The sequence below is a fragment of the Schistocerca serialis genome, chromosome 3 (genome assembly GCF_023864345.2).
Source record: "Schistocerca serialis cubense isolate TAMUIC-IGC-003099 chromosome 3, iqSchSeri2.2, whole genome shotgun sequence".
In the NCBI taxonomy this organism is placed as follows: Eukaryota; Metazoa; Arthropoda; class Insecta; order Orthoptera; family Acrididae; genus Schistocerca; species Schistocerca serialis.
The window spans coordinates 251,881,124-251,904,595 of record NC_064640.1 but is presented as its reverse complement, the minus strand read 5'-3'; the positions used below and the strand labels follow the sequence as shown (position 1 = coordinate 251,904,595).

At 40.9% G+C, this 23,472-nt stretch overlaps 1 protein-coding gene across 2 annotated transcripts in view; it reads right to left on the bottom strand.

The window, feature by feature from the left end:
- Positions 1-23,472, bottom strand: part of LOC126470001 (uncharacterized) — a 192,845-nt gene that overhangs the window by 40,956 nt on the left and 128,417 nt on the right. Inside the window, exon 1 of one of the 2 annotated variants that reach the window (XM_050097466.1) lies at positions 12,682-12,835. The exons of the other annotated variant lie outside the window; for it this stretch is intronic. The gene's annotated coding sequence lies outside the window, so the exon portion shown is untranslated. Of the gene's footprint in view, positions 1-12,681; positions 12,836-23,472 lie in introns of those variants that run through there. 2 annotated transcript variants of the gene reach the window in all.

Sequence of the window (23,472 nt, the reverse complement as noted above, 5' to 3'; positions counted from 1 at the left end):
GACGTGTCAGATTACTGAACCGGTCGTCAGAAAACTGGATACGTATCGGTAGCAACCTGATTCAAATACCGATACGCGAATTAGGATTTTGAATTTCGTGTTTTCCATACATTTTTCCAGGCAGATGTCGGAATGGAATGGATCTTTCAGCTTCTCACTTTTCATTCTTTCTTCCGAGCAGGCAGTCAATAAAGTTAGGGTTATATCTCACATTGCTGTGAGGAACACTGCACTGTGAACAAACAAACTATCTGGGTTCGTATCCGTTATGCTCACTTAAAGAAGTCTGCCAAAGAATATTTTTATGTTCTTGCTTTCTCGAGAGAAGAAAAGAAAGAAAATTATTTATTATTACACTTTATCGTAACCGTGAATAGCTATGATTACTCCCAGTGTGTGTCAAATACAGTAAATACGGAATTCGAGAAGTTCCAACTGAGGACCGTTTGATCAGGTAGAGTATTAAAAGTATTAAAGATTTGTTTAGGGAATTATTACGGCATTGGCGTCAGCGATGTAGAAAAATAACCGAAACCCAATGTGAGGATGTCTGGAAGACGTACATAAACACTCTATTTTTGGTCCCCTAAGGTGGCGTAGTGGTGAAGGAAGGAATATTAAGGTTCAATGACGAGGCCATTAGAGACGGAACGCAGGTTCGGATAGGAGGAGAATGGAGAAAGAAATCGGTCGAGTCCTTTTCAAAGTATATACGTGTTAATTCATTTCGGAAAACCTAAATCCAGCTGGCCTATGGAGGATTGTAACTGCCATCCATCCGAACGTAGTCCATTGTGTTACCCATTGTGCCACGTTGCTGGACAGTTGTGAAGATTCGCATTCTGGAAGCGTGGATTCCTGTCCCCAACCGACCAATCTGTTTTGGATTTTCCACGGTTTCCTTATATCTCTTCATACGGCTTTCGGTATTGCTCTTTTAAAAAGCTCGCGGCCGAGTTAGGTTGCTTCTATGATTCTCTCGTGACCTCGACATCGACGGGGCGTTAAGCACTTATCTCAGTTCTTTCCTTTGATATTGTCCGTCAGAAATGAATGGTCCGTCAGAAATGAATTAATTTGAAGCGATTTAGGGAAACCACGAAAAGCATTAAGCTGAAAAACCGAACTGGTTCTGCTCCTCTTGAGTACGAGTGCAGTATCTTAGCCGCTGGTTCATCACGGTCAGAAGAATTCAATTCTTCTTCACTGGAAAATATCTTCTGCTGTTAAAACGAATCAGAAAGTAGAAACCCGAAAGTGTTCGATGTTGTACAAAAATCAGTTGTACCATCCACAAGACTATTGCAATCTAAGATGGAGGTTTTGAAGACTAACAAGTTACCTTCGCGAAAATGTTCTCTGCCATCGGATACCGCGTGACGCAAATTTTGGCTGTAATAGAGTCCTGCAGCTGCTTCGTGATATATGTTGTTAACTGTAGCTTGAATCTACGCAACCTCGTTAGCTGTCTTAAGGGAGGCTTATTGGTGTGAAAGCGCCTTGTCTTATGCAGCATTTCACAGCCGACTGATGCATTGTTGGAAACTATGTTTGTAATGTAATTGCAATCAAAAAGAACTCAGAAATGAACGACTCTCACAGAAAGGTCTTAAATAAGGCATTTGGCAGTGTACGGGTCCAGTTCACCTAATTCAAACACTGCAAACGACAAACGCCCGTATCGGATTCACCCGTCCCGAGCTGCCTGAACCTCCGATAACAGTGCGAAATGGATACTTTACAAGACAGTGGTGGACTTCGTTTTTCGTCCTTGTCAAGCTGAGTTTGAATTTTGTATGTAATAATCTCGATGTATTCGGGACGTTAATCTCGGAGCTTCATTCTAAGAGCAGTTCTAAGATCACAGGAGGCTTTATACTGAAAAACAAAGAGCACGACGAAAACGATTAAGTTGAGAAACGCTGTGAATAATGTTGACGTGGAAGGTACATTTAGCGTGGAAGAAAATGAAGTCATTAACGCTCATTACTCGCAGTACGATGCGATGTTTCAACGCTGAGGGGATAACTATTAATTTCACATTTAAGAAAATTGGCCATGACATCCGGAAATCTGTTTTCTAATCCACATCACGCTGACCTCCAATTTAGTGATTACCATAACCCGTAAGGGTAGTTTATGCCCCTGTCATAAAACAAACGATGTTTTGATATGAAACTCTTCAGTTACAAAGTGGTTCAAATGGCTCTGAGCACTATGGGACTTAACATCTGTGGCCATCAGCCCCCTATGACTTAGAACTACTTAAACCTAACTAATCTAAGGACATCACACACATCCATGCCCGAGGCAGGATTCGAACCTGCGACCGTAGCAGTCGCGCGGTTCCGGACTGAGCGCCTAGAACCGCGAGACCACCGCGGCCGGCTCTTCAGTTAAAGTCATTACCTGAGTTTCCTACTGGAAATCCTGTATGGCGAGGAAAGTTGTAAGATTCGGTGGTATATGACTTCGTGTTGTACTAACATATTTAAATAAAAGACTCTCATAAAGGTATGTAAAGAACATGAACGCCGTACAAACCAATATTTAAAATTGTGCAATGTCACGACGGGAAAGAATGATAACCAAGTAAGGAGAATTACTGTAAGTCATGCGGAGAGAAAACTAGGACAGAGTTAAACAAATTTACAGCGTTTGAAGATTTAAAAAAGGTTTCTAACAAACAATGGTCAACAACTTGTTGCACCAAGCGCTGATTATCTGCAAGTCTGACTATCTTCCACCTGCCTTGTCCTTTCCCCAACCGGAAACAACAAATAAAACTGATAGTTGGTAAGTTTCGATCTGTATATTTTTAGCGCCGAGCTGTTTGTAAATTTGGGATCTGCCGTGTGAGTTCATGACGATCTCGTTCAATATTAGCTGTACACAGTTGGTCACACTGCCTGAAGTTACGGGGCCCACTTCGCGTCGTGACGAAGCACTGCAAGCTGAGGGCAAGTGAATATTAGCTTAGTCCTGCTGAGCGTTTCCGAGTCGTTGGCCGCCGTTTCTGAACAAACGTGTGGCACGAGTTCACTGCATTGCTCAGACATCATACACACTACCCAGAGGGAAAAGCGCCCGTATGCCGTGCAGCTGTTCCCGTGTGTGACATTAACGTAGTGCCATGTAACTGAAAATGTCGCGACGGAGATCTAATGGACTACAAACACTTCAGCTATTTCTTGAAGAGTGGACATAAAAAGTAGAAAGTAAATTTCATGATTCGCACCTCTTCTTGTGATATATTCTCATTGTCGGCTATCGATTATTAAAGCAATGTCGATCACGGCCAGTAGCAAGACACTCTTTGACACTAGCAGAATTGATATTACATAACTCCAATTTTTATATTCGTAAAACATGTTTATAACATCACTAGATTGCTGATTCCATCGGTACCATACAATCATTCTGAAATTATGTTTTAGGTTTCGTGTAAGAAGTCTATATTTCGAATGTTGAAACCAGTTAAATTCATCACCCCACATTTTGCTACCATGAGCTGCGGATCTTTAAAAACTAAGTATCATAATAGGATAATAGGTTTCATGGGGTACCTATTCATCTGGCTAATTCCGCAGATATGTGGAGTATCAACAAGATAATTTATGATGCAGTATTGAAATTGCATTAAATGGCTGGTTTCAAAAGTAACTTTCATTCAACTGACGCTAGACAACAAAAGAGCATGGCCGGCCGAAGTGGCCGAGCGGTTCTAGGCGCTACAGTCTGGAACCGCGCGACCGCTACGGACGCAGGTTCGAATTCTGCCTCGGGCATGGATGTGTGTGATGTCCTTAGGTTAGTTAGGTTTAAGTAGTTCTAAGTTCTAGGGGACTGATAACCTCAGAAGTTAAGTCCCCTAGTGCTCAGAGCCATTTGAACCATTTTTTTGAACAAAAGAGCATGTTTCACACATACAACTGTAGCTCAAATGCACCAGGTGAATTAATATAAGGCTTATGAGAACGAAGTCTTTCGCGACGACACTGTTGTATAAAAAATTCTCGGACTTCTTGCCAAGAAATCCGAGAATATCTTATACAATATTAGGCCTAATAAAAAATTAATGATGGTGTTAAATTCTCCATAACTTCGTAAATGTTACAGACTGGCTAAATTTAAGACCGGTTCTGGAATCAGCAAAAAAATTTTTTTAAGATGAGACATTTTATTTATCATTTCACCGTAGTAAAAATTATTTTCCGTTTTTTTGCTAAGATGGCAGAAAGAAGGGTGGAACGACTAGTTGACTCATATGTTGTGCTACCACATTAATATACATTACGATTAACTTAATACATAAAGGTCAGATTCTTTTATTTAAAAAAATAAATAAATTAAAGTAGTGATAGCCATCAAGCAACTTATTTCTGCAACGAGGAACACATTTAAACTTCATTTTTGTGACTTCACATCCATTAAACTGATGGGGAGAGGTATGATTATGTGCAGATTTTTAAGAGACGCCACAAGAAGAGCAGTGTGGGTTAATGTTGAGGTAGATCATTGCGAACGACAATACCCGTATTTTTGTGATATCCTTCCAAAGCTAGGTTGGCACCGCTGGGAAAACATGTCGAAGCCTGTTGATATTGTAAACTGTGTATCTAAACAGTGTTAACATAATAAAAGCAATTATATGGAGACGTGTTTTGACATAGTGCTTAGTACATGGAGCACAGTCCTAGCACAAGTGAACCCTGGGAGAAGCTTTTGGTATGGACTGCAGCCGGATTAATTAATTCATCAGGAATGGCTCTGAGCACTATGGGACTTAACTACTGAGGTCATCAGTCCCCTAGAACTTAGAACTACTTAAACCTAACTAACCTAAGGACATCACACCCGTCCATGCCCGAGGCAGGATTCGAACCTGCGACCGTAGCGGTCACGCGGTTCCAAACTGACGCGCTTAGAACCGCACGGCCACACCGGCCAGCAATTCATCAGTACATTGTATAGATTTGTGGCGTAATAGAAGGGGCATCAGAATTTAATTCTTTATTGATGTCGAGTGTAGAAGATTCCACAGTCAATATCGAGGTCATTACAGACGGCAAATAAGCTCAATGTGGCAAAGATGCCGAAATAAATTGTCCGTGAATTACCTGAAAAAACACATCGGCAGTCACCTAAGGTGACTGCCGAAAATTTAAATCGTGGTGCCCGTATTGGGATCCGTATCCTACTTCTTCCGAACTCGAGCAGCTCACTGGGTTCCAGATACCGTGCCGGCGTGTCAATGATTCATCTCGCTTACTGTGTCAAGCGAGTAACTCCAGCTGTAATACTATGGCCTAGAAGCGCCTAAAACAAGTCTCAGTCTCGTTATCTTTCTGCAGACTTTCAGCTGTTTACACAGACTATTCCAACAGAAATGAGGAATGATCCCTTACGCAAGAGTGAGGCCGGTTTGTGTGTCGTCCTTGAGAAACTGAACATTTTTCCTGTCTTTAATGATGTAGTTTTTGATTTAGTGACAAATTCAGAACTGAAATATGAATGATTTACAGAGGACGGTTGCGGATAGGATGAAGGGTATACTATGACACACGTTGCTATTTACTGACGTCGCTGGAGATATAGACTCATATCACACTAAGTACCTGAAAAATTCATGCTGGCTGTTCATCGTGTTGCGCATGTTTATGAAAGCTTGATTCTGTATTCAGGATGTCATAACCAGACTCATCTCCTACTCTGGTTTAGAGAAGCGTGGGAGCTGATGTTCTTCCAACCACACTTAGTGTGATTTTGTCGTGGGCAGTGTGTGACGCAGACATTGATGAGTGCACAGTTGGACATCGATGGTCGAATCCCTGCCACACCACAAAGGTAGAGAGAGTGAAATGGCTTATAGTTTGAAACTGAATTCGTATTTTGAACGTCTTGGAATTACAGGCCGGCCATCCTATATAGGTTTTCCATGATTTTCCCAGATCACTTTAGGCAAATGCTGGGGTGGTTCCTTAAGGGAGTCATTGTCTTTTTCTTCCCCGTGATTGTGCAACTGAACCCGTGCTCGCTCTCTACTTACCTCGGCGTCAGTAGGACGTGAAATCTTAACCTTTCTTCCTTTCCATGCAAAGTGATCGAAGGGTAAATTTGCGTGAGTGAACGAAATCAATATGTTCTAAAGCTGCCATGAGCGGAAATAAAAAGTTTAAGCGAACTCAAGGGCTGTTTTGAGGTGTTTCTGGGATACTGCTTCGACTCAAGGGCCAGGGATATTGAGGAGCCAGTTGACAAGTGACCAGAAACTACGTTTCCATGGCGACAATCTTCCGAACGAGTATGCCAAGGAAAGGGTTATATTGCTGCGCTACGAACAAGTCTTGAACGTTTTAAGCATCACGTAGTCGGCGTTATCTTCTTGGGATGTAGTATCATAAGACTGTTGGATGAATGGTAAGAGTGTTGGTCGCTGTAGAGAGGTAAGCAATCGGCATGGATCGCGATCGCCGAAGATAACCTATGGCACCCCTAATTAACCTATGGCACTACTCACATCAAGTTCATTGTCCGTCGCGCAGACCTATAACGTTCCAAAGGCAATGGTGAAAGATAACACTAAATCTTAGACGTGTCAGGGTACCATAAGCACACGAGTACAACCAATATAATACACGTCGGCGTTGGTCGCGTTGACTGACAAGATCCGCTTATTATTGGTTGCAGTGACGGTCATATGCACGTATTTCCCTCATACTCTTTGGATAGCCATACAATACAGATGGATGGTGTGATGGTGTGGTGTGTCCTGATCATTACCAATGTTAGCTAATACGAACTGTTGACATTCCGAACAACAAATACTAGGAGGGTCAGTCAGAAAGTAAAGTCTCCTACTTTTTATTTTACCATCTAAATCCATAGTTTTTTTTCCGCCTTGAAATAAGAGGCTGTATGCCTGCGCGGTAAAAATTATGGTTCTGCTTCCTCAGCCAAAGGTGGACAGAATTTTACTAGGACTCTGCATCTGTAAAGTGATGCCCCGATGAACTTCTCTGAGCGGACCGAACAGTTGGAAGTTTGATGACACAAGGTCAGTGCTGTATGTTGGAAGAGACAGGCCTCTCTACCCAATGTTTACAATTTGGCCAGTATTGAAGCGACTGGCGTGTGGTTTTGCACTATCGCGCAAAAGAACAACATCCGCTGTAACGTTAGATGGGAGAACTCGCTGAAGGCGTGCTTCCAACTTCTTGAGAGTTTTGACGTATCACAGTTTATTGTGCACCCTATCGCATTGCATTCGCTGGCCGATCGCTCCATGTTGCACCACCTAACTTTCAGCTTCTCCACAGAGTGGAACCCTTTGTGTCACGGTGCTAATGCCAAGTATGGTTTTATTAATTTATTTACTTTTAAAGGCGGTCTTCGGCAAGAGTGATTGTTGTTATTGATGAGTGCTATGTTTCAAAAACATGCGAAATGATATAGGAAACAGGGCGTGACATGGAAACGTTCAAGGGGGCACCCACTCGGAACGCTTAGGAGGCTTAGGATTTTTATCCGTGAACAGAGTGACATTTTTACTATAGTAACCACTCAATCATGCTATCCGAGTTTTTTCGTTCTTATAATAAATTATGACTCCATAAAATAGTAACCTCAAAGAAATTAAATTCGTACACAAAAGTTCAAGTTTCATCGACAAGTCCACAAACGCTATGACAGTGAAGCTTTCGTTCGAAATTTCAATTTTTACTGAATGATTCTTTGTACCTAAGATTGTAGGAACACCATATTAGTTAACTGAGTTGCTTACCAGAAAAGGATAGTTGTCTGCGTACTTGCACCTCATTTTCTGCACAAATACAGTATATACATGGTTAAGTAGGAGAAAAGTAAAGTTCGTTATTTAATCACGCTGTGACCAATGACTGCAGTGTGCTGCAGATTTAGGAACCATCAATTGGTTATCCTAACGATTGAAAGACATCATTTTTAAAATTCTGCCCTCCGCTTTTCCATTTTTGTATAAAACAAGAATTATCTGGCAATTATAAACCAAAGTGTCAAATGAAACCAATATAGACTAACTCGTGTCCGGAAAAAAAGACACAAATATTTAATTAAAATTCTCCAAACATCAACAGAATTTCTATTTGATTCACGTATGAAAACTACTGTTTTTCAACAGATGTGGAAGTTATTTTATCTCCGTGTAATAATTTCCTGGAGAATTATCGCCAAAACTTCAATTTGCAAAATTTCAAAACATAGGTATTAATTTTCGTTCCTGCGCCACTAAATAAGTCCTGCAAATATCATTAAAATCCGAGAAAAAAATCAGAATCATGGAAAAATTAACAACGATTCATTAAGTTCTCCGTCAAAGTTGTACGTCTTCCTTTTCATCGCTTGTACTTCATCTTTAACCAACGCATATAAACGCTGAGAGTACACTCTTTAGTACGTAATGTACCACATATAATTTACCTATCTATATTTTATCGTCAAAAAAATGAAGTTGCTGAAGTCTTCACACGTGCAACAAAAGTTCAAAATAACAAAATACAGAGACGATTCAAAGAAGAGCATTTTGATCCGTGAGTTGTTTGTATAGTTAACGTCATAGAAAGGCTCAGTAATACACGGGTGAAGATGTCAAAGGAATGACTAGTGCGTTATATAAAGGTTTTCTCTTTAGTTACTGGAACGTGCATTTCAAGACGCATAGAGGTATATATTACTTCCTCCAGTACACATCTCGCGTAATGGCTGTGACAGTATACTGGAAAAATTCGACTCTATATAAGTAAGCGACAAAAGCTGTTTTTCCCATGCGTCAACTTCGAATGGAACAGGAATCCGGTAAAATGAAGCGGGGAGATAATTCACCCTCTGCTACGCGTTGTATGATGACGTAAGATGAAAATATAGATTCACAATTAAGTGGAACATCTGATCTGTGGAGGGTACGCTCAGGGAAAAATTATAACAGATTTAATACCAGACTCAAAGACACATTTATGCATGGTAGCGCTACTTGCTATCAGTAAAATGAGTAGGAAGAATGCTTTTCAAAAACGGATAAGTATAACTCAAAGAAATGTGTACATACATTGTATAAAAATGTAAAATTGTGCTTTGTAAGATATGTCTCACGCACATTCTGCTGTTTTAAATCGAATAAAGCTAGTAACACCGGAAAATATTACAAAATGCAAACGTGGAGGACATCAAAGCACAACGAAACGTATGCTCCAGCACACACTGCACCAAACTTCCAGTACACAAGATAAACTCCTTTATGCAACGGAAACGCAGTTACGTAGCAAAATGTTGGCGTAAATATATGGCATTTTAATTACTATATACTATTTATTTGTGTATTTTTGATGGTACTGAGACGAGGATATGAATAACAAAAAGCAAAAAATTGACAGTTTTACTTTTACTTCGTAACATTTATCATAAAAAAGTTATCTATAGTCTGAGAGTCCTCGGTTAATTTATTTTCTTTGTGATGACGCACAGTGAGTATTGATTTAAGGCGCCAGCCGCATCGTATTATTAACAAAGTTGCTAGAACATTCCCCAGTTCTGAAAACACAGTAAGCTGTGTGTTATCCTATAACTGACCGGTCGATCAGTTCAAAGATGGGAGAAAGACAAAGGGATACCACGTCCAATAGTACCATGCCTAGTAAAACACCACGGTATTCAACCAACTTTCGATCTGACGACAGCTTTACCTTGTACAGGACAACCAAATTCCTCCGTATTTCTAGTTTTTCGTTAGACAGTTACAGAGGCATCCAACGCCAAATGGTAGATGCAATGAATGGAAAATATGGGGATAAGTGAGAGAGGGACTTGGGCACCGAGGGTTCTACACAAACTTAATTATGTATATAGATCGTTCATCCGTCCTGGAAATCGAGAATTACTATGATTATCACCACTTAACAAATGACGATGGCTAAAATGACAGTGCCCAGTACGAAACCTCACGACGAGCAGGCCGAGACGAGGGCGGCCAAGCCGTTGGGAGAGGGGTAATTACTTGGATCTTGTTCCCATGAAGAGAAGAGCTGTGGCGATGCCAAAGTGACGCCATCTGCCGACGGACGGCAACGCGGAGATTATCCGAAGGAACGGAAGAGCTATCAGGCCGGGGTAGGTGAAATGCAGCCTTGGCAACAGGGTCAGCAGCCTCATTTCCTGTCAGCCCGACGAGTAACAACGCTAAAAGATGTTTACGGCATGTTATATTCATGGGAAATAACAGAGGAATGTGTCTTCATTTGTTTGTTGGATTCTGTAGGTGATTCGGAATAGCAAAGAGCTTGCGGTAGAAGAGATGTGTTTCACAGTAGCGAAGATGACAAAGTGCACGAATATCTTAAGGCGGGAATTTAAGGAGATGGAACCTGGATAAACTGAAAGAACCAGAGGTTGTAGAGAGTTTCAGGGAGAGCATAAGGGAACAATTGACAGGAATGAGGGAAAGAAATACAGTAGAAGAAGAATGGGTAGCTTTGTGGGATGAAATAGTGAAGGCAGCAGAGGATCAATAGGTAAAAAGACGAGAGCTAGTAGAAACCCTTGGGTAACAGAAGAAATATTGAATTTAATTGATGAAAGGAGAAAATATAAAAATGCAGTAAATGAAGCAGGCAAAAAGGAATACAAACGTCTCAAAAATGATATCGACAGGCAGTGCAAAATGGCTAAGCAGGGATGGGTAGAGGACAAATGTAAGGATGTAGAGGCTTATCTCACGAGGGGTAAGATAGATACTGCCTACAGGAAAATTAAAGAGACCTTTGGAGAAAGGAGAACCACTTGCATGAATATCAAGAGCTTTGATAGAAACCCAGTTCTAAGCAAAGAAGGGAAAGCAGAAAGGTGGAAGGAGTATACAGAGGGTTTATACAAGGGCGATGTACTAGAAGACAGTATTATGGAAATGGAAGAGGATGTAGATGAAGATGAAATGGGAGATACGATACTGCGTGAAGAGTTTGACAGAGCACTGAAAGACCTGAGTCGAAACAAGGCCCCCGGAGTAGACAACATTCCATTAGAACTACTGACAGCCTTGGGAGAGCCAGTCCTGACAAAACTCTACCATATGGTGAGTAAGATGTATGAGACAGGCGAAATACCCTCAGACTTCAAGAAGAATATAATAATTCAAATCCCAAAGAAAGCAGGTGTTGACAGATGTGAAAATTACCGAACTATCAGTTTAATAAGTCACAGCTGCAAAATACTAACGCGAATTCTTTACAGACGAATGGAAAAACTGAGAGAAGCCGACATCGGGGAAGATCAGTTTGGATTCCGTAGAAATGTTGGAACACGTGAGGCAATACTGACCCTACGACTTATCTTAGAAGAAAGATTAAGGAAAGGCAAACCTACTTTTCTCGCATTTGTAGACTTGGAGAAAGCTTTTGACAATGTTAATTGGAATGCTCTCTTTCAAACTCTGAAGGTGGCAGGGGTAAAATACAGGGAGCGAAAGGCTATTTACAATTTGTACAGAAACCAAATGGCAGTTATAAGAGTCGAGAGGCATGAAAGGGAAGCAGTGACTGGGAAGGGAGGAAGACAGGGTTGTAGCCTGTCCCCGATTTTATTCAATCTGTATATTGAGCAAGCAATAAAGGAAACAAAAGAAAAGTTCGGAGTAGGCATTAAAATCCATGGAGAAGAAATAAAAACTTTGAGGTTCGCCGATGACATTGTAATTCTGTCAGACAGAGCAAAGGACTTGGAAGAGTAGTTGAACGGAATGGACAGTGTCTTGAAAGGAGTGTCTAAGATGAACATCAACAAAAGCAAAACGAGCACAATGGAATGTAGTCGAATTAAGTCGGGTGATGCTGAGGGAATTAGATTCGGAAATGGGACACTTAAAGTAGTAAAGGAGTTTTGCTATTTGAGGAGCAAAATAACTGATGATGGTCGAAGTAGAGAGGATATAAAATGTAGACTGTCAATGGCAAGGAAAGCGTTTCTGAAGAAGAAAAATTTGTTAACATCGAGTATAGATTTAAATGTCAGGAAGTCGTTCCTGAAAGTAGCCATGTATGGAAGTGAAACATGGACAATGACTAGTTTGGACAAGAAGAGAATAGAAGCTTTCGAAATGTGGTGCTATAGAAGAATGCTGAAGATTAGATGGGTACATCACATAACTAATGAGGAGGTATTGAGTAGAACTGGGGAGAAGAGGAGCTTGTGGCACAACTTGACTAGAAGAAGGGATCGGTTGGTAGGACATGTTCTGAGACATCGAGGGATCACCAATTTAGTATTGGAGGGCAGCGTGGAGGGTAAAAATCGTAGAGGGGGACCAAGAGATGAATACACTAAGCAGATTCAGAAGGATGTAGGCTGCAGTAGGTACTGGGAGACGAAGAAGCTTGCACAGGATAGAGTAGCATGGAGAGTTGCATCAAACCAGTCTTAGGACTGAAAACCACAACAACAACAACATGAATTTTAGAGGCCATGTTTTCTGGAATGGCCAGTAAGGAAACCTTATACAAAGATTCATATTATGGGGCTGATTGTTAATTTATTCAAAGCATAGTTGCTAAATCATCGGTTACTGAAAAACGCAGTTTCCTCGTCTGTTAACGAGACTTAACGGTTACGATGACAATAGACTGTTAGTTGAGAAGCGAGTAAGGGACTGCGCGTTACCACACTGGAGCCTGTGGCGCTGAATGGCAGTAGGTTACACTCTCGCTGGATGGCAGCCGGCGCCAGTCGGCGACGTCAGGCGCCGCACATCTGCAGCGCCTCGGCACGTGCGAGCCGACCTGCCACGTTGCACTGGCCACACTGCTTGCTTGGTTGCACGTCGCACGCTTTCGATTGCCGGCCTTCGGCCTTGGGAGCGGCACTCTGCAGCGAGGTCGCCGGCGACTTGCCAGCCAGCTCTGCTCGCAGCCCTGGTTTTTTATTCACAGCTGCGCCGACTAATGCATCATGCATCACCTGCATTAACTTCCTACCTAACGACACGCAGTTCCAGTCGTCTTTCTTTTTGGAATCGTTACCTGTATGTAATTGGTTGTGTTATTCACAATTCTTCGTAGGTGATGATTCGTTGTCACCTCACATAGCAACGGCTGCTCCAAAAACTGACACCGGGTTGTTTCACTAGACTTCCTTTTTACTGGAGGTAGTTATGGAGGTGGTGAACAGTGAAAATCGATATAGATCGCTGATAAAATGCGGTATCGTGCCTTAGTCTCTTTGATATTCGTTTTGATAATCAAAACAGTCTAATATGGTGTAAGACGAACGACAAAGTTAAACTTTCTGTGGACGTAGAGTTTATTAGATACGGAACAATAGCTTCTTTGGACAAAAGTGGGAAGGAATATAGGACGGGGTTCAAAGAATCATCATAGTACTTCTCTCATATGATTTGTGGTAACTAAGAAAAATATACAGGGTGATCAAAAAGTCAGTATAAATTTGAAAACTTAATAAACCACGGAATAACGTAGATACAGAGGTAAAAATTGTCACACATGCTTGGAATGACATGGGGTTTTATTAGAACAAAAAAAAGTTCACAAAATGTCCGACAGATGGCACTGGACAGGTGAGAGGTACGCCGATATGTTACAGAATCGAATCATCCCCAGCCTGGCTGATAAACACCTGCTGGAACGTACGATGTTTATGCAGGATGGCGCTCTACCCCATATTGCTAGACGCGTGAAAGATCTCTTGCGCGCGTCGTTTGGTGATGATCGTGTGCTCAGCCGCCACTTTCGTCATGCTTGGCCTCCCAGGTCCCCAGACCTCAGTCCGTGCGATTTTTGGCTTTGGGTTTACCTGAAGTCACAGGTGTATCGTGATCGACCGACATCTCTAGGGATGCTGAAAGACAACACCGACGCCAATGCCTCACCATAACTCCGGACATGCTTTACAGTGCTGTTCACAACATTATTCCTCGACTACAGCTATTGTTGAGGAATGATGGTGGACATATTGAGTATTTCCTGTAAAGAACATCATCTTTGCTTTGTCTTACTTTGTTATGCTAATTATTGCTTTTCTGATCAGATGAAGCGCCATCTGTTGGACATTTTTTGAACGTTTGTATTTTTTTGATTCTAATAAAACCTCATGTCATTCCAAGCATATGTGTCAATTTGTACCTCTCTATCTGCATTATTCCGTGATTTATTCAGTTTTCAAATTTATACTGACTTTTTGATCACCCGGTACATTCCTATGGCCGGAGGTGGATTTCAACCCTGATCCTCCAGACTACGAGTCCAGTATTTTTAATTACTGCGGCACCTGTATCTGTGTAGTCTGTTGTAACAAGCGTTCAACGCGCTGAAGATATAAAATAAGCAAATAAAACTAGAAAATAAAGCGAAAGTTTATGTAAAATTGACTGGCAGTGGGCAAATAAACATTTCCGTAACTCTCTTAAATAGCGTCATATACAGCGTGATTATAATTAAAGTTAAACACTCAAAACGCTGTAGAAATAACACCACTGGTCAGAATGACGTCAAATTGCAACGGAATATTGTCGCAGGAGCGTGGAAACGTATGGCAGAAGAAAAAAAATTGTGTGAAAATTGATCAATAGATGGCGCTGTATGTGTCAGAATACGTAAATAAAAACATGACGTCTTCTGACGAGTGGTGTTATTTCTACAGCGGTTTGAAAGTTTAACTTTAATTATAATCACCCCGTATTTCTCTTTAAGACTGGTGCAATAGAATCGCTCTTGTCAAATGTTCTACGGGCGATCGATCTAGCAGTTTGAAAAAATGGCTCTGAGCACTATGGGACTCAACTGCTGAGGTCATTAGCCCCCTAGAACTTAGAACTAGTTAAACCTAACTAACCTAAGGACATCACAAACATCCATGCCCGAGGCAGGATTCGAACCTGCGATCGTAGCGGTCTTGCGGTTCCAGACTGCAGCGCCTTTAACCGCACGGCCACTTCGGCCGGCAGCAGTTTGAACAATTGAAACGATTGGTGTATTAAAGTGAAGATATATAACTGCTGTATTACAAGTATTGTATTGATATTAGTTGGAGTTTTTGCCTAGTGCTATATCGACAGAAACCACGCCCAGAGCACCTGCGTGTGAGGTGTTAAAATTCTGGGGAAGAATACCTCGATATGACCAGTCTACACCGCCTATGGTTTCTTAGAAGTGAAGAGTGAAGATTCATATCGAGGTTATCGGAGATGACTGAAGATTTCTCTAAAAAGAGCGTAGCATCTTGCAGTCCCTCGATCAAACCGATTTGATTTTGTTGTGATCGTCCTACAGACACTAAAGGAAATTTAATTACGAACGAAAATATTCACTTCTCAATATAAACTAATACAGGCTTCAGGGGCCAGAGCCAGTTGACATAATAGTTTTTTGGGTATGGTACCGCATCATACCGTTAAAAAAAAAACTGTTACTGGAGTTCAGGCTACTGTTACATTCTGGGTCTACTGGTGACAGTTTTTTACAATATTACGCAATACAATGCCCTTACTTGTGTCATCGTGATGATGAGAGCTCTAATTCTGTTTTAATACGTCAATGTGTGTGTGTGTGTGTGTGTGTGTGTGTGTGTGTGTGTGTGTGTGTGCAAGTCATTACCGTCGCTGTGGCAGGAAGGCGCAAAGCAGTTGATTGGGTTGCTTATCTGCAGGCGCGTCGTTCGATGCTACAACATGGAGCGTATAATTTATCTCCATGTTCTGACACGCTTGCCCCTCGTGGTGTAATCTGCAACAATACCACTGCGCATATCACGAATCGAAACTTGGAGATATGTTCTATCCACTAATGTGTGTCTTTTTCGGTATGTCTTGTCGTTTTCGTGCAGTTGCCTTCTGAAATCCCAACGGTACTTATGGATAACCCTGTACTTCTCCCAACAGCCACATTCTTACGAAATCCGAAAAAGATACCCACCTTCAGTAATCCAACTGTCAGAGGAACGTTAAGCCACACAAAGAGACTATAAAGACTATTTTAATACGTATTTCCTGGATAGCTAATTGCTAGTGTTGTTTCGTCAAAGCAAGAGAGGTGGTGCAGCGTTAAGAAACTGGGCTCATGTCCGGAAAGGTGGTGGTTCAAAGCCCCTTTCGCCTCCCAGACTCAAAATCGTGTAAATCAAATGCCGGAAGGGTTCCTTTGAAATGAACATGGCCAGTTTCCTTTCCCATCCCTTCGCTATTCGATTTTAAGCTCCGTCCTTAATGACGTCGTCGACAGGACGTTAAATCCTGCTCTTCTTTCCTTTCTTTATTTTGTTGTCTCGAGTTATAGAGTGGTAACTGAATTGTGTTTCCTCACTCTTTTCGGTAAACTTGAATTTGTGCAGGTTTTTCTCAGTGCCGTCAGTTTTCAAGGAAGTTGCTGCTTAGTTTTTCTTTGTTTGCCTGTCATACGGATCTGCATATACTTTATCAGTGCTTATTTCGTGTGCGTTTACTGACAAATAGTTTGAAGGACGGTTGGAATTTAATGTAGCCTTAATACAAAAGGAGACTGACAGGGTGTGATTTATTTAGGTGAGGGTGAATTGTAGGTGGAGGAAAACATCGGCTCTGACCTGCTGGAGGAACCGTTCTATCATCCCTGAAATGATTTATGTAAATGAAATGCAACTTAAATCAGTTTGGTTAGATCAATACGAGCACAGTGCCATAACTTTTTCACCGCCTCTGCCTTCTTTAAATTGCGAGGATGGTACTTCCGCTAGTGCCTCTGCTGCCCGGAAGATTTCCGAAGACCAAATGTTACTAGACTGCGTAGCCACCCGCGGCCATTGTCAATCGGATTTCGTTGGCAAGTAGGTATTTCTAGAAATACTTCCTTAAAATTTACTGCTTGCATTTCCTTTCTGTGCAACTGCGAGTAGTCAGTAATCATTGGTGTTGCATAGTTGAATAATTTATCCAGTCGTTGCTGGGAAAGTTTCATACCGAAAGGGTTGCAGCGAACCGTTAAACGGTAATAGCGTTCCCACAGCTTTTGATTATGTGAAAATTCTACTTTGCGTACAGTATTAGAATACGGGTTTTTCATTTCATCGTTCTACACATATTACGTTGTGGGTGGAGAGAGCGGACGTTGTGGCTAGTGCCGGAAGTTGAACTGAAGACGACATTTGAGAGGTTTGCAAGATCAAGGGACTATTCACTTTGCAGGTGTCCTGGGCAGTTCCACATGACTTACTTTGTCGGATGTGCTGTCAAGCCTTAATATTGTAGGAGGGAGGCGGCAGGAACTAGACTGGAAATCCGGCCGCACATGTAGTGATGCGCGCCCTCATCTTTATTTTATGCTTATTCTTCCCTCCATTCTACTGCTACTTCTCCTGAATTTACATTCAGTCTTATCTAATTGCGACGGATAGTAGATCTACGAAAGTAAATAACAAGTTTCGAGCAGTCCTCTGATAAATAATAATAATAATAATAATAATAAATACCTATGCTATACCAATATTGACCTACTCATTTGGAGTAGTGAAATGGAGTAACACAGACCTAGAAGCACTCAATACACTTACACGATCACAATGCCACAAATATAAACTACATCACATACATTCAGCAACAGAAAGATTCACATTAAGCAGAAAGGAAGGAGGAAGGGGATTTATCTACATAAAAAACCTAAATTATGGACAGGTAGACAATTTAAGAAAATTCTTTCTAGAACGAGCAGAAACTAGCAAAATACACAAAGCACTCACTCATATAAATACATCGGCTACACCATTGCAATTTCATAACCACTTCTACAACCCTTTAGATCACATAACATCAACAGATACGAAGAAAGTAAATTGGAAAAAGAAAACACTACATGGCAAGCACCCGTATCATCTAACACAGCCACACATCGATCAAGACGCATCCAACACATGGCTAAGAAAAGGCAATATATACAGTGAGACGGAAGGGTTCATGATTTGCAATACAGGATCAAACAATAAACACCAGATATTACAGCAAGCATATTATTAAAGATCCCAATACCACAACAGATAAATGCAGACTTTGCAAACAACAAATAGAAACAGTAGATCACATCACACGCGGATGTACAATACTAGCAAATACAGAATACCCCAGAAGACATGACAATGTAGCAAAAATAATATATCAACAAATTTCCATACAACATAAATTAATAAAACAACACGTTCCCACATACAAGTATGCACCACAAAATGTACTGGAGAATGATGAATACAAATTATACTGGAACAGAACCATTATAACAGATAAAACAACACCACATAACAATCCTGACATCATACTCACCAATAAAAAGAAGAAATTAACACAACTAATCGAAATATCCATACCCAATACAACAAATATACAGAAGAAAACAGGAGAAAAAATTGAAAAATACATCCAACTGGCTGAGGAAGTCAAAGACATGTGGCATCAGGATAAAGTTGACATTATACCAATTATACTATCAACTACAGGAGTCACACCACACAATATCCACCAGTACATCAACACAATACAGCTACATCCAAACGAATATATACAACTACAGAAATCCGTAATTATTGATACATGTTCAATTACCCGAAAGTTCCTAAATGCAATGTAACATATACCGTACAGTTAAAAGGAAGTTCGCTTGATCAAGGTCCGCGTCACTTTCCATTTTTAACCAGACATAACGTCTGAGAAAGGAAAGAAATAATAATAATAATATTTGCTCAAACGGTGACTTTTATGTAACGCACCTTGTCATTTCCACATAGCCTACATTCTGTTACAGAACCTTTACGGTTCTCAACAGGTTTGCTGCGCGTTTCTCGTACAGCCAATAACATGAGGTTCAAATTTTCGTTTATGAAATATTGGTAATCGTCGTTTATTTACACTATTTTTAATGCAATGATGAAGCATTACCAGGTATGCATAAATAACATGTCTACCGGTAAAATCCCCTAAGTTCTTCATGCGTACCTACTATTTCCCTTCAACTGAAAAGCAACGGCAGAAACTTTCCTGGTTTTCTTTCCTTACTGTATGTGAGTTAATGCATCATTTGAAAGTTATACGCCAATATCCAGGAAACTCCATTATATGACATTGTCCAATGATACTGCGAGAGACGATTTCGTTAAATACTTCCCAAAGGGACATTGTAGTTTTGCTTCTTTTTAAAATAAACAGAGATCTATTCAGACTTTCAGTGTGAAATAATTAACGTTTCCATGATGGACGCGTTACTAGACTAGATCCAGACGCAAGATAGTGTGAAGTCCCACAGCCAGTAGCCCCTGACAACAGAAACTGCAAGTTATTACATCTCGTAATAACCTGATGTTAACTGTTTTGTAGAAGGCAATTAATGGTCTTGTGGGGTGACGCAATCAGAACTCTGGAAGCGTTTACGAGTATAATCATAAACACGAGAAGGTACAGTTAGGTGTTTTTTAATGTCTAACTGAAACGATGCTTATCGAGGACGACATTTTTAGTATATTGAAAACTTTTTTTGTCATAGAATTATTCATATCTTTGTTAATGAAACGATTCAGAGTCGTTCGAAATTGATTAAAAATGCCAAGGACCTGGAATCTCATGCTCTTGCTTCAGAAGCGACTAGTCGATCTATATAAACAGAAATAAATAATCCTGACATATGAGATTTTGCTAAAACTGAAATATGCTGCAAATTGACTTGCATAAGCATGAAGAGATTCTCCGAATGTTGCAGTTATAGTTGGAGAAATTAAATCCATCGTCAGCCTGTACTTGTAGAGTCGTGTCTGTTTTACGAATATTGAGGAGATAGAAAAATAGGCTTGGAAAAGTAGATATAATGGAATTCTAGAAGTATTACATGTTGATTCTTGCAGAGAAGATAACATCAATCAGCAACTTTTTATAATACTGTTTATTCACATAAATAGCGCCGTCACTGGTTTCGAACCATCAGGTTCATCATCGTATGGCTTGTTCACAATAAGATATATTTTTGTTGTAGTTTATATTGATTTTCACTTTTTATTCCCCCATACAGTGAAAATTCCTTGGGGTAGTCACCACTACCTACTACCAAAACACATGTGAGAAACTGTCCATTTAACCGTAATTATGCCTCAGAACGATTTTAAACAATGTAAACAATTACTTTATAAGTAAACTGCAAGGACCATGATTACTGACGTGAACCTTATGTTACTGCTAAAACTCTACAGTCTAATACGACAGTGCTATAAACTCTACATAAGAACAGAATCAACTTGACGTATATATTTCCTCACTCATATAAGAGTGAGAGTATACATCGAACTGAGGTGTTACAAGTTTTAGAAGAGAAAGGAGAAGAAAAGACTTTAAGGACTTTTGCGTCTGATTAGTTGCTAAGGATAAGGCCACAGTCATTTCACAGCTTATCGGACAGACAAGCGACTTCAGAGTTTTGGGAAATACGGTGCTCTACTGTTCTCTGCAATATTTTGTCTCAATGGAAGGAAGCGACCTGAAAAATCTCACTTGAAGATAGTCTAGTTACCGAGTTTTGAGAAACAGAAGGATGTATTCACCAAAAAGCAAGGAATAAAATTTTTGCATTTTATAAATTAATCAAAGGCAAACGATGACAACAATATACAAAAAGCTTTTTTTGGGGGGTGGCGGTTGGGGGGGGGGCGGTGGGGGGGGGGGGGGGAGGGGTTACTAACGTCATCTGACCATCATTATTTCTGAACTGAAATTTTGCAGTTATAACAGAAACTCATAATTTATCGAATAGTTTCTGGTATCAAATTTTGCAGCTAATGATAATCAGAACACTTTACATTAGTCACACAGTATTTTCCAGTTTTCAAATTTTATTTTTAGGCAGCAACAAAGGAGAGCACAGGAATAAAACCTCCGTCAATATTAATGAAATGCATAAGGTTATATTAATACGTGTAGACAGTATTCTCCAGAAATATTTTTGCTAAGACAGATATGTAATTGGCCTGCCTCTGGTAGGTGGGATGGTTACTAACGGAATGTTAGTAGACTGTCTTAAAAGGAAACGAAATCGATCTCGCACGAATACGTACTGCACTAGGAAATCTCTGCGTTTAACTGTCAAACAGGATACACATGAACAATGTAACAATACCACATCAGGTACATGTAAATTATGATTGCAGTGCTCCTGATAAACAAAAAGATCTTAAGACAAGACATTAATCTATACGGAACTAGTACCGAGAAGCATACTGTAGAGGCACTTGCACATTAGTTCCCATAAATTGGAAAGAAACCAGAAAATTGATGGAAATTAACACGAACATTGAGTATATTGTTATCACGGTAATGCTGACACATGCAGAACAGCAACACTGTAATGTGCTAACGTCACGTGCATGTAACAGACATCTGCATGATTGAAAATGCGAAGGGAGACGGAGCTGTGCTAGGGAACGGGGAGAGGCAGGAGAAAAATATACCTGGAAAAGCCAGCTTGTGTGAATGGCGCCGAGGCATAGTCGCCGTTAATATATAGACAGGTGATTCAAGCTCTTTGCGAGAAACGTCTAGGGTTGATACATCACGTCGGGGGGAACAGCTTCTGTTAGATGCTTAAGTCCGCTGATGCTTCCCAGGGACGCTAGGTGTCAAGATTGGTTATGCCCTTGAACGGTGGCAGCTCGTGGCGTTCATATGCAGTATGTGTTGTCTATCATCCAATCATTTTCTCCGTGTGAAAGGTGATAGGCTGAGAAAAATTGAAGTTCCTTATTCGCTTCTAAAATATCTTTCTATGCTTAGAGGTACTCATTCTTACGCTTTTCTTGTTGAAAATCACTCTATCAGTTTACTGGGGTAGGTAGTATGCTGCATACCTGGTTAGTAGACCCTGCTACTTCGGTGAAATCTCGTTGCCCCAGGACCGGGGAATACTAACGGATACCTTTGGTTCATCGGAAGCATCAGTGAACATTTTGACTCTAACAAAAGTTGTTCCCCATGGCGAGATCTATCACTCCTAGATGTTTCTTGCAAAGACTTTGAAACATCCTGTAAAATCATTTGACCCCATTTTTATGTGATAGGAGTGTAACTGTTGCTCTATCAGCACTCTCCGTATTGTAACAAGCAGTTTTTTTGGTGTTAAACATATGTAAGAAGTTTACAAACATGGACCAAACGTGCACTACTCTTTCAAGACCTCGAAGTAACCGAAATATGGGTTTTCGATCACGGATTCCCCATCTAAAAATACTCAGCTTAGGATTCCCTACAATTTATAGTTTTGACAGCCATGGATTGGAAAATAGGGCGATAGTTAGATGTGTATCAAAATGTCGCCTGCACAAATAAAAGATAATATGCAGATAATAATAATTTCGTGTGGCTCAAGTGTGGTGTCGTCCTGAGATCGCGGTGCCATACCAAAGTCGGCAACGCGAATCGATAGCAAAGTCATTAGCGAGGGCACGCTGCAATCCCCAACGACGTTTGGGAGGTGCTCTTGAAGACCACGCTTCCCTCTCGGCACACAATACCCTCGCATCAGAGGTCAATATAGTATTGAGCACGCAAGAGCTCAGCCTAGTTCGAGACCTTGGCTACAGTAGTCAACATCATAGTGTATGTCAGTGACAGTTAAAGTTTCTCATGAAATGTCCTTTCGTAAATTTTGCATTTGGTACTGCGAGAAAATAGTTTGTTAATCTGTACAGCAAGTTGTGCTTTCATAGTCAGTGACAGCTGTAGATTACCCACTACTCCTGTGGCAAAGTTACGAAAATCTTCTACTCATTTCTGTAAGAAAGTGAGCTAATATTTTATGTGTTCTAGCTTGGTGAGCCTTCTCCCAGAACGATCAAAGAACCCACAGTTATGGCCGGACGAAAGTGGTTTCGCCTGGTCGCAACACAAGTCTTTCAATTGGACGCTAGTTCGGTGACTTGCGTCTCTGTAACATGTCCCAGTAACCCTGCCGGGGAAAAGGGACCTACAGTTTAATGTGGAATCCGAAACAGGTGTCGTTCCTGACAAATCTTCACATCGTTCAGAGGTGAAGGCAGAAAGAAAATTCTATGGGCCGAGCGAAAGTCGATCCCACGACCTTTCGTTTCCCACTCGCCTGCTTTACCATTACACCACCAACGAAAATTTCTGTTCCACTTTTTGTCTAGTCAAGGGCTTAATCAATAAGTAACGTCTAAGTCTTTTGTTTGTAGTAACGATTTTGGAAAATGCCTGTTGACAGAACAAGTAGCCGAGCGCAGATGTCAGAACGTGCAGTTGCGTGGGTGACTTCCCGGTTTGCGTGCGGCGGATAATTGCAAGGAAAATCATGCCACAACTGCTTGACGACATTCGCAAGGAGCGCTGCCAGCAAAGCACGGAGCAAGTACAGTGTTTCCAAAGTTACAACCCTCTTCCGACTGGTTCACTGATGCAACTTTTCGAGTAGGTATTTTAGGACCAACGTG